The sequence below is a fragment of the Nerophis lumbriciformis genome, linkage group LG03, assembly GCF_033978685.3.
Source record: "Nerophis lumbriciformis linkage group LG03, RoL_Nlum_v2.1, whole genome shotgun sequence".
NCBI lineage: Eukaryota > Metazoa > Chordata > Actinopteri > Syngnathiformes > Syngnathidae > Nerophis > Nerophis lumbriciformis.
In genome coordinates this window covers 55,389,221-55,399,555 of record NC_084550.2, presented here as the reverse complement: position 1 = coordinate 55,399,555, position 10,335 = coordinate 55,389,221, and the positions used below count along the sequence as shown (strand labels likewise).

Below are 10,335 nucleotides of genomic sequence, written 5' to 3'. Positions count from 1 at the left end.
CACCCTACAATTTGTAAATGTCCCTGGCATTGGATCCGCATTAGTAATAAAGCACTAAAGTAAGAAGTGATGTAGGGTCGCTATGGCAACAACAGAAACATCTTCCTGTTGCTTTGAGGACAAGGTTTGCTCAGAAGTTATGTGACATGCTCATCCGCAGACACACTTTACTTTGATAACTTGTCAGCACCCGACTATCTCATGAACATTTTATACATTCAACGGATTCGGAATCCACAATTATCAGTCGCTCTTCTTGAAGGAATACGAGCCCTGCTGACATCAAAGGAATATTTTACATAAGATAGTCACAGAAGCAGAGGTCGAAGGTCAACTCCTGGTCCTTGCCACAATAGTCTGCTTTCAGTTTGTCGAGCGTTTCTTTAAGGTTATTGCTTAAATCAACAACTACAGCAGAAGCATGCAGTAGTTTAGGGCTATTCGACTACGTAATGAAGAGGGGCGCTGTTTCAAGAGCCCAAGGTCAAAATGTGGATGTTTTGGTTTTTTTACAAATCAAATTTCCTTCGAGACTGCGTTGACTTATTTACAAAGTAAAAAAATCAGCTTTCACACTGCACTGTCAATAAATTCATTATCCTGCCCGAGCTACTCGTTTCCAGCGTGTGCAGATAGTTAACAGCATGAGTTCTGTTGATGATTGATGTTCCGTCTTCTGAATTACCGTATTTTTCGGAGTATAAGTCACTCCGGAGTATAAGTCGCACCGGCCGAAAATGCATAATAAAGAAGGAAAAAAACATATATAAGTCGCACTGGAGTATAAGTCGCATTTTTGGGGGAAATTTATTTGATAAAACCCAACACCAAGAATAGACATTTGAAAGGCAATTTAAAATAAATAAAGAAGAGTGAACAACAGGCTGAATAAGTGTACGTTATATGAGGCATAAATAACCAACTGGTATGTTAACGTAACATATTATGGTAAGAGTCATTCAAATAACTATAACATATAGAACATGCTATACGTTTACCAAACAATCTGTCACTCCTAATCGCTAAATCCCATGAAATCTTATACGTCTAGTCTCTTACGTGAATGAGCTAAATAATGTTATTTGATATTTTACGGTAATGTGTTAATAATTTCACACATAAGTCGCTCCTGAGTATAAGTTGCACCCCCGGCCAAACTATGGAAAAAAAAACTGCGACTTATAGTCCGAAAAATACGGTATATATGTATTTTTGTATATGTGTATATATGTCTGCATATGTATATATATATATATATATATATATATATATATATATATATATATATATATATATATATATATATATATATATATATGTATGTTTATATACACATATATGTATGTATATATATACACATTTATAGGTATGTATATACTGTATATACATACCGTAATTTCCGGACTATAAGCCGCTACTTTTTTCCCTCGTTCTGGTCCCTGCGGCTTTTACAACGGTGCGGCTTTTCTACGGCTTACGGTAACCAGGGACGCGCACTACCGAGGATGCGCGAGACCGAGGCAGACATCTGGCGCCAGGTAACGAGAGCAAAACAAAGAGTAGGAGAGCGTCAGCGACAGTTTGCGTGAAGGAAGTGTTCATGCAAACACCCTCAATATGGAAAACAAACGGAGAAGTGCATATGATGATGATGAAGAGGACGGCGTAACGGCCGACGAAGCCGAAGCCGTTGATTCCACTGACGAAGAGGAAGGTTTTGAGAGCGAGAACAAAGGAGAGAGAGTGGCTGACGACGCCATTTTGGACCTGTTCTTCTCTCCGACACCGACGAAGAGGATTTCGGTGGTTTTAGTACGCAGGAGGAAGACGATGACACAATGATTAAAGACTGACTTTTCATATACCGGTAGTAGGCTGGTTATTTTGATAACGTAAACGGCCGCGGGACTGCACTTTTACTGCCGTGTTACAGGCGAGCACTTTGTATTACTTTGCACCGTTGTATTATTTGTACTCTGCACAAATGCTGTTCGCCATGTCAAAGATGTGAAAGTTTGATTGAATGATTGAAAGATTTATTGTTAATAAATGAGACGCTTTGCGTTCCGAAACAGTCATCTCTGTCCCGACAATCCCCTCCGTGGTAGCAGGAATCCCTATATACTACGGTAATTACACATCAAAACGCCTGCGGCTTATAGTCGGGTGCGGCTTATATGTGGAGCAGTCTAAATTTAGCTGGTGCGGCTTATAGTCCGGTGCATCTTATAGTCCGGAAATTACGGTATATATTATACTATGTATACATATATATTACCTGCTCAGTGGCCTAGTGGTTAGAGTGTCCGCCCTGAGATCGGTAGGTCGTGAGTTCAAACCCCGGCAAGGGTTGGAATTGGGGGTTAAATCACCAAAAATGATTCCCGGGCGTGGCCACCGCTGCTACTCGCTGCGACTCACTGCTCCGCTCACCTCCCAGGGGGTGATCAAGGGTGATGGATCAAGTGCAGAGAATAATTTCGCCCTAGTGTGTGTGTCACAATCATGGCTACTTTTACTGTATATGTATGTATATATGTATGTTTATAAGTATATATTTTATATAGTTCAAATCCCTTTTAAAGGAAAACATTTTCACTGTAGGTAGCACCCTTGTATCAGAGCTTGCTATTAGTTGTTTAATCTTTTATGGTTATTTGAGCATCTTGTTTTATTGCTCCTTTTTCCCCCCCTTTGAATCTCCTTTTTATTGAGTGCGATACTTCTTCATTCATTTTATTTATCGTTTTGCACTCTTATTGGTGTCCTAATTTGTGCATTAACACTTGGGAAGCACTTTAGATTGTTGGTAACGCTGTTGCTTTACAAGTGCTCTATAAATAACTTTGGATTGGTTGTATCATTGAGAAAAAAAGCAAAGTGGTGTGCATAAAAAAAATGTGTCCAAAAAACAATATTATAATAGAGAAATAATAACAATATAAAATAATTTCAATAAATGTGTCATTTTATTTTTCATTGCTGATATAATTTGTAAATAATATATGACCCTCTTTTAATGGGGTGGTCCAAACACTGGAAATATCTGAAAAAAAAAAAAAGTCTCCACTTGACTTTTGCACCGTTTGTTATGTTTAAACATTGTTCAAATGTTCTTACATCACCTGTGTCTGCACGCTCTCTCCCCGGCTTCTTTTTACCGAGATCAAAGTTCCCACTCTGGCATCCACAGTCATCTCACTGAACGAGCAGCAACCACAGCTCACTCGCAGCGTGGAGAGCACTTCTCTCTTCAGGCCTTTCTCCGCCTATTATCTGAGGAAAGGGGAAAGAAAAAGACCCACATAAATGAATTGATAAATTGATGAAAATACCAAAGACAAACAGTAAAGAAAATAGATCAAATGTATGTCAGCGGTGCTTGAAGCGCGTTGTTAATTCATGTAAACTTTACATGACCTTCCAATATTACAAAAGAAAATGTATAAAATATATACTAAAAAGAAAACCAGTTGAATAATAAGGCAGCATGGTGGTGCATGTGGTTAGAACATCTGCCTCACAAGCAGGCGGTTCTGGGTTTAAATCTCTCTGATTCCTTTAATAGGTCCCCATATCATGCAAACATTTTTAATGATGTTCTAACAGTAGTATGTGTCTCTAGGATGTGTTAAGGAGCAACAAATGTAGAAAAAAAAACCAACTAAAAATCTGTTTTGTAGCGCCTCTGACCGGCCTCTAACGAGGTATGCACGCATCACAGAAGATCACAGCTTTTTAAATAGAATGGCGCTTGGAGACACGCTGTGGAGCAACACAGCTCATTAGCATTCAAGCCACAGACACACAAAACAGCAATTAATGATGATTTGGAACAATTCTGTAAAAAAAAAAAAAAAAAAAAGATATACAAACCCCGTTTCCATATGAGTTGGGAAATTGTGTTAGATGTAAATATAAACGGAATACAATTATTTGCAAATCCTTCTCAACCCATATTCAGTTGAATATGCTACAAAGACAACATATTTGATGTTCAAACTGATAAACATTTTTTTTTTTTTTGCAAATAATCATTAACTTTAGAATTTGATGCCAGCAACACGTGACAAAGAAGTTGGGAATGGTGGCAATAAATACTGATAAAGTTGAGGAATGCTCATCAAACACTTATTTGGAACATCCCACAGGTGAACAGGCAAATTGGGAACAGGTGGGTGCCATGATTGGGTATAAAAGTGCTCAGTCATTCACAAACAAGGATGAGGCGAGGGTCACCACTTTGTCAACAAATTGTTGAACAGTTTAATAAAAACCTTTCTCAACCAGCTATAGCAAGGAATTTAGGGATTTCACCATCTACGGTCCGTAATATCATCAAAGGGTTCAGAGAATCTGGAGAAATCACTGCACATAAGCAGCTAAGCCCGTGACCTTTGATCCCTCAGGCTGTACTGCATCAACAAGCGACATCAGTGTGTAAAGGATATCACCACATGGGCTCAGGAACACTTCAGAAACCCACTGTCAGTAACTACAGTTGGTCACTACATCTGTAAGTGCAAGTTAAAGCTCTACTATGCAAGGCGAAAACCGTTTATCAACAACACCCAGAAACGCCGTCGGCTTCGCTGGGCCTGAGCTCATCTAAGATGGACTGATGCAAAGTGGAAAAGTGTTCTGTGGTCTGACGAGTCCACATTTCAAATTGTTTTTGGAAACTGTGGACGTTGTGTCCTCCGGACCAAAGAGGAAAAGAACCATCCGGATTGTTCTAGGCGCAAAGTTGAAAAGCCAGCATCTGTGATGGTATGGGGGTGTATTAGTGCCCAAGATATGGGTAACTTACACATCTGTGAAGGCGCCATTAATGCTGAAAGGTACATACAGGTTTCGGAGCAACATATGTTGCCATCCAAGCAACGTTACCATGGACGCCCCTGCTTATTTCAGCAAGACAATGCCAAGCCACGTGTTACATCAACGTGGCTTCATAGTAAAAGAGTGTGGGTACTAGACTGGCCTGCCTGTAGTCCAGACCTGTCTCCCATTGAAAATGTGTGGCGCATTATGAAGCCTAAAATACCACAACGGAGACCCCGGACTGTTGAACAACTTAAGCTGTACATCAAGCAAGAATGGGAAAGAATTCCACCTGAGAAGCTTCAAAAATGTGTCTCCTCAGTTCCCAAACGTTTACTGAGTGTTGTTAAAAGGAAAGGCCATGTAACACAGTGGTGAACATGCCCTTTTCCAACTACTTTGGCACGTGTTGCAGCCATGAAATTCTAAGTTTATCATTATTTGCAAAAAAAAATAAAGTTTATGAGTTTGAACATTAAATATCTTGTCTTTGTAGTGCATTCAATTGAATATGGGTTGAAAATGATTTGCAAATGTAACCCATATGGATATATAGTGTCACTAATATATTCTCCTATTATTAATTTCTAATATATGGTGTGCAAAGTCACTTTGGTCACTTAAAAAATGTTAAAATTGATTTGTCAAAGTCATGTGGTCACTACAGGTTTAAATTAATGATGCATGCACGCAGCACGTTATTTACATGTTGGCCAGTAGAGGTCGCATGCACTTTTGTCATTCCCGGCATTCCTTCACTGAACGTCACAGTGAAGGCACGAGTCATATCGTTGTGTTGCAAAGACAAGGTTTATACGTTAAAATACTTGTAACTTTTCAAACCGAGTATTGGAAAAGCAGCATAAGATAGCCTGGTCCCAGTGGGAGTTGGATTGCTGTGTTTTGTGCTGCTGAGAACTCCAGTAAGTGTTACTTTGTAAATGAGGCCTACAGAATATAACTGTTAGCTGTTAGCCTAGCATCCTGTTAGTGCTAAAGAGAGGAGTCTGATAACAAGACACAGAATTAAGATGTACAAAACCAATTGGAGTAATATGATGTATTTAAAGAATGCCTTGTGACATGTTAACATGTTGCAGTTGGGTAACTTTATTGTATTTTCGTTTTGTTTAAAAAATATGTATATTTAATGTTACTGTGTTCAGCCTTATGCAGTGAGCAGAGAAGCTGCATTCATTCCAATGCTGCTAAAAGCACCCTTGTCATGCTGCTTAAAGGAGAACTGTTGATACATTTCATTTATTAAATTGATACAGTTAAAACGATAATCATTATAATACATGATGACCAAAATGTGATTTCAGTTAAATAATCACTTATTTTATTTTGTGATGGTTTAAAAGTGATAATTCACAGTTCATAATTTAAAGATAAAAAGGTAAAAATCCTTAAATGGATGTAACTCATTTAATTTCATTCATTGAAGTCTTAAGAGGTGAAGCTACTATAGTTTTCATGATTTGATGCTGTTGTTAAAGTCTTACAGACTTATATGGAGTACAGTGTGAACCGACCAGTATTCGTATGTCCATGACTAAATGGTTAAAATGAGTAACTGTGTTTATTGATTTAAAATTGAAGTTAATATGGTACCATATGGAAGATAACTAAGAGTAATAAGAGTATTCTAACTGATTACATTCTGTACTGCTATGTGCAGATTGGTTTTTTTGTATGATCCTGAAGTCTGGTTCCAAGCTGGACTTGAGTTATGATGGCGAGCCAGTCCCAGTGAGTGAGAGTCTGCGGAGAGGGAGCGTTTGGATGTGGTGTGGCCAGCTGCATCGGTCTCCACACTCTGCAGTGATCTATAACTGAACTGATCCACCATCAGAGTCGCAAGTATCGAACCGAATCAGTATGGAATAACGGATTACAATAGAACTCAGGATTCCCAACCAAGGAATATAGACAGTGTTCAATTCAATACTACCCGGGTAGATTGTATTTTTTGAAAGGACAATTTAAAAAGGACATTTCTTCTATTTTGCTACTTTTGAATTTTGCAACAGAGCTCTATTTTATTTCATTTTTGGGGGTATTTTCAATTTAAAAAGCACACTGTTCATGTGTTATTGTTTATTATTGTGCAATAAATTTGCCAGCAGTTGTTCTGTGGTCCACTAAGTACGTAACGTCTCATTGCGAGTCTGTCAATTATACAGCCAAGAACCTAGCAATCTTAATTGTTGTACTAACCTGCTATCCTACAGTAGGGGTGCTACACAAATCATTGTATTCCGTTTATATTTACATCTAACACAATTTCCCAACTCATATGGAAACGGGGTTTGTAATATAAAAAAAGAATAAACATACGAAAATACTTTGAAAATAAAAAAATATATCCATCCATCTTCTTCCGCTCATCCGAAGTCGGATCGCAGGGGCCATCAGCCCAGAGAAGCCCAGACTTCCCTCTCACATGCAACCCGCGATTTTGTCCTTTCGGTCCTAACCCAAAGCTCGTGACCATATGTGAGGATAGAGACGCAGAGATTGCACAGTACAGTACATATTCCGTACATTTGACCACTAAGTGGTAACACCCGAATAAGTTGTTCAACTTGTATAAGTCGGGGTCCACGTTAATCAATTTATGGTAAAGTTACATTGTTTAATGCATCCAGATGGGCATCACAACAAAATTAGGCACAATAATGTGTTTATTCCACGACTGTATATATCGGTATCGGTTGATAACGGTATCGGTAATTAAGAGTTGGACAATATCGGAATATCAGATATCGGCAAAAAAGCCATTATCGGACATCTCTAGTTGTCATTAATGCCGTTTATCGCTACATTGCTAGTTAGTGAGTTAGTGAGTCTGCAACAGGACGTGATGTAACGCACAACCCAGGTAACATGGCACCGTTGGATTCTACGGGAGCCAAAAAAAGTTCCGGATTTAATGCAAATCCCTATACACCAGTGATTTTCAACCACTGTGCCGCGGCACACTAGTGTGCCGGGAGATATTGTCTGGTGTGCTGTGGGAAATTATGCAACTTCACCTAATTGGTCCAAAACATATTTTTTTGCAAATCAATAATCATAATAATGTGCCGTTGTCTAGTGCCTGTGCTTTGTAGAGCTTGGCAGGGTAATCTTGTAATACTCCATATCAGTAGGTGGCAGCAGGTAGTTCATTGCTTTGTAGAAGTCGGAACGTGTCGAGGATGGTTTGTCGTGATCCCAATATGCAGAGCACAGCGGTAGACAGCGTGCAGGTAAAAAGGTATGTAAGGCTTAAACCAAAAATAGGAAAAGGCACTGAAGCATAGGGATGGCTATGTAAAACAAAAGTAAAACTGAACTGGCTACAAAGTCAACAAAAACAGAATGCTGGACGACAGCAAAAACTTACAGCGTGTGGAGCAAAGACGGCGTCCACAAAGTACATCCGTACATGACATCAACAATGTCCCCACAAAGAAGGATAGCGTACGCACAACTTAAATAGTCTTGATTGCCAAAACAAAGCAGGTGCGGGCAATAGCACTCAAAGGAAGGCGTGAAGCAAACAGGAAGAGTCACCAAAATAACAGCGCAAGACAGGAACTAAAGCACTACACACAGGAAACCACAACAAACTCAAAATAAGGCACGACAACCTGGTGGAGTTTCATGTTTTAACCTTTTCTGCTGGTGGTGTGCCTCCTATTTTTTTTAATGAAAAAAATGTGCCTTGGCTCCAAAAAGGTTGAAAAACACTGCTAAACACCACCGATCACTAACTGGCGGACTGGATCAGGCCCGAATGTTCTTAAAGTTCTTAAAGTCCTTGTAGGGTGAACGCACAATAGTGCTTTTTGGAGACAAACACAGCTCATTAGTATTAAAGCTACATACACACCAAACATCATTTTCTGTGTAGGGCTTATTAAAAGCACTTTTAAATGGTCTAAATCCCAGCCTCAAGGTTAGATTTTCACCAACAAACGTCCAATAGAACCCTAGAGACTTATTTCAAATTGGTAGAAAAAAAACCCCAACTTCTACCATCCTCTCTCTGAAGAAGCCAAGCATCACAAGTCAGCATTATTGCACAAACCGCTGAACCCCAGCCTGTAATTCCAATTGATTTTACAGTAAGTGTAATCCCCTTCTTTCCAGGTGACATTCCAGAGTCCAGTCCCCAAGAGAGTGAGAGCGACAGAGGTTGTAATCCAACACATCCTCTGATCCAATACTCCACGATCTCAAGAGGGTCTCGTTATCGCTGCCTCATTAGCATCCTGTCTCTGCCTATCAGGGCCCAAGAGGTCTGCTGGACTTCCGCAGGGAGGGGCCATAGGTCAGACAATCCCATTGGTTCTCTCCTCTTATCACTCTCATGTTGGAGCCACCTCAGCCATTTGTCATGGTTGGCTTTTAAGTCACTTTTCAACAAGTATTCTAAAAACCTGCAAAGTTGAACTCATTTTGCTTCAACTCCTTCCAAAGGAACCAATGTTCCTCAAATATGTATTTTATCAATTGTTTTATGTATTCATGAAATGCAAAAGGTCATATTGCCACAGTGTGTACAGCAGCACATTTGGCACCTAAATCTTGGATTTTGTCATTTCTAATTTTGTGAATCTGTGTACTATGTTTTGAATGTGTTTTTCTTAATTTTAACACCAATTCGCCAGTGGACTGGTGTAAAAATCAACCTTTGGCTATACCAGGGGTCGGCAACCTTTACCAGTCAAAGAGCCATTGTGACCAGTTTCACAAATTAAAGAAAGAGCCACAAAATTATTTTGAAATTTAAAATGAAATAACACTGCATACAAAGTTTTTTTTCTTGCTTTGTGCTATGTATAAACCAAGAGTCTCAGACACGCGGCCCACACCTTAATATGAAAATTGAATGTTAGTGCGGCCCGCGGGTTTTATATGAATGGCGCGTGAAAGCGTCATACTTGTCAACCCTCCCGATTTTTGCGGCAGACTATGATTGTCAAGGCAACTATTCTCTCGAACTTGCCGTGATGGTACAGCATTTAGCGCCCACTAAAATCAGCGTGCCGGCCCAGCCACACGTTGTATGGGGCTTCTGCTTGCACACGTAAGTGACAGCAAGGCATACTTGGTCAACAACCACACAGGTTACACTGACGGTGGCTGTATAAAAAACTTTAACACTCTTACTAATAATGCGCCACACTGTGAACCTTACATCAAAACAAAAATGACAAACACATTTCGGGAGAACATCCGCACCGTAACACAACATAAACACAACAGAACAAATACCCAGAATCCCATGCAGCCCTAAATCTTCACCTCAACCGCACAGAGGGGGGTTTATGTGTGAGGGAGCAGGGTTGGGGTGGGGGCGGGGTTTGGTGGTAGCAGGGGTGTATAATGTAGCCCGGAAGAGTTAGGGCTGCATGGGATTCTGGGTATTTGTTCTGTTGTGTTTATGTTGTGTTAAGGTGCAGATGTTCTCCCGGAATGTTTGTCATTCTTGTTTGGTTTTGGTTCAAAGTGTGGCAC

General features: G+C 39.8%; 1 long non-coding RNA gene across 2 annotated transcripts in view; it reads right to left on the bottom strand.

Annotated features, from left to right (window-relative positions):
* Positions 1-2,963: 2,963 nt before the first annotated feature.
* The window catches only part of LOC133576344 (uncharacterized), a 99,669-nt gene continuing 92,297 nt past the window's right edge, over positions 2,964-10,335 (bottom strand). For both annotated transcript variants that reach the window (XR_009811621.2, XR_009811620.2), the window contains 2 exons: positions 3,126-3,276; positions 2,964-3,046 (listed from right to left, as the gene is read on the bottom strand). This is a non-coding gene — a long non-coding RNA (uncharacterized lncRNA). The remainder of the gene's footprint in view (positions 3,047-3,125; positions 3,277-10,335) is intronic.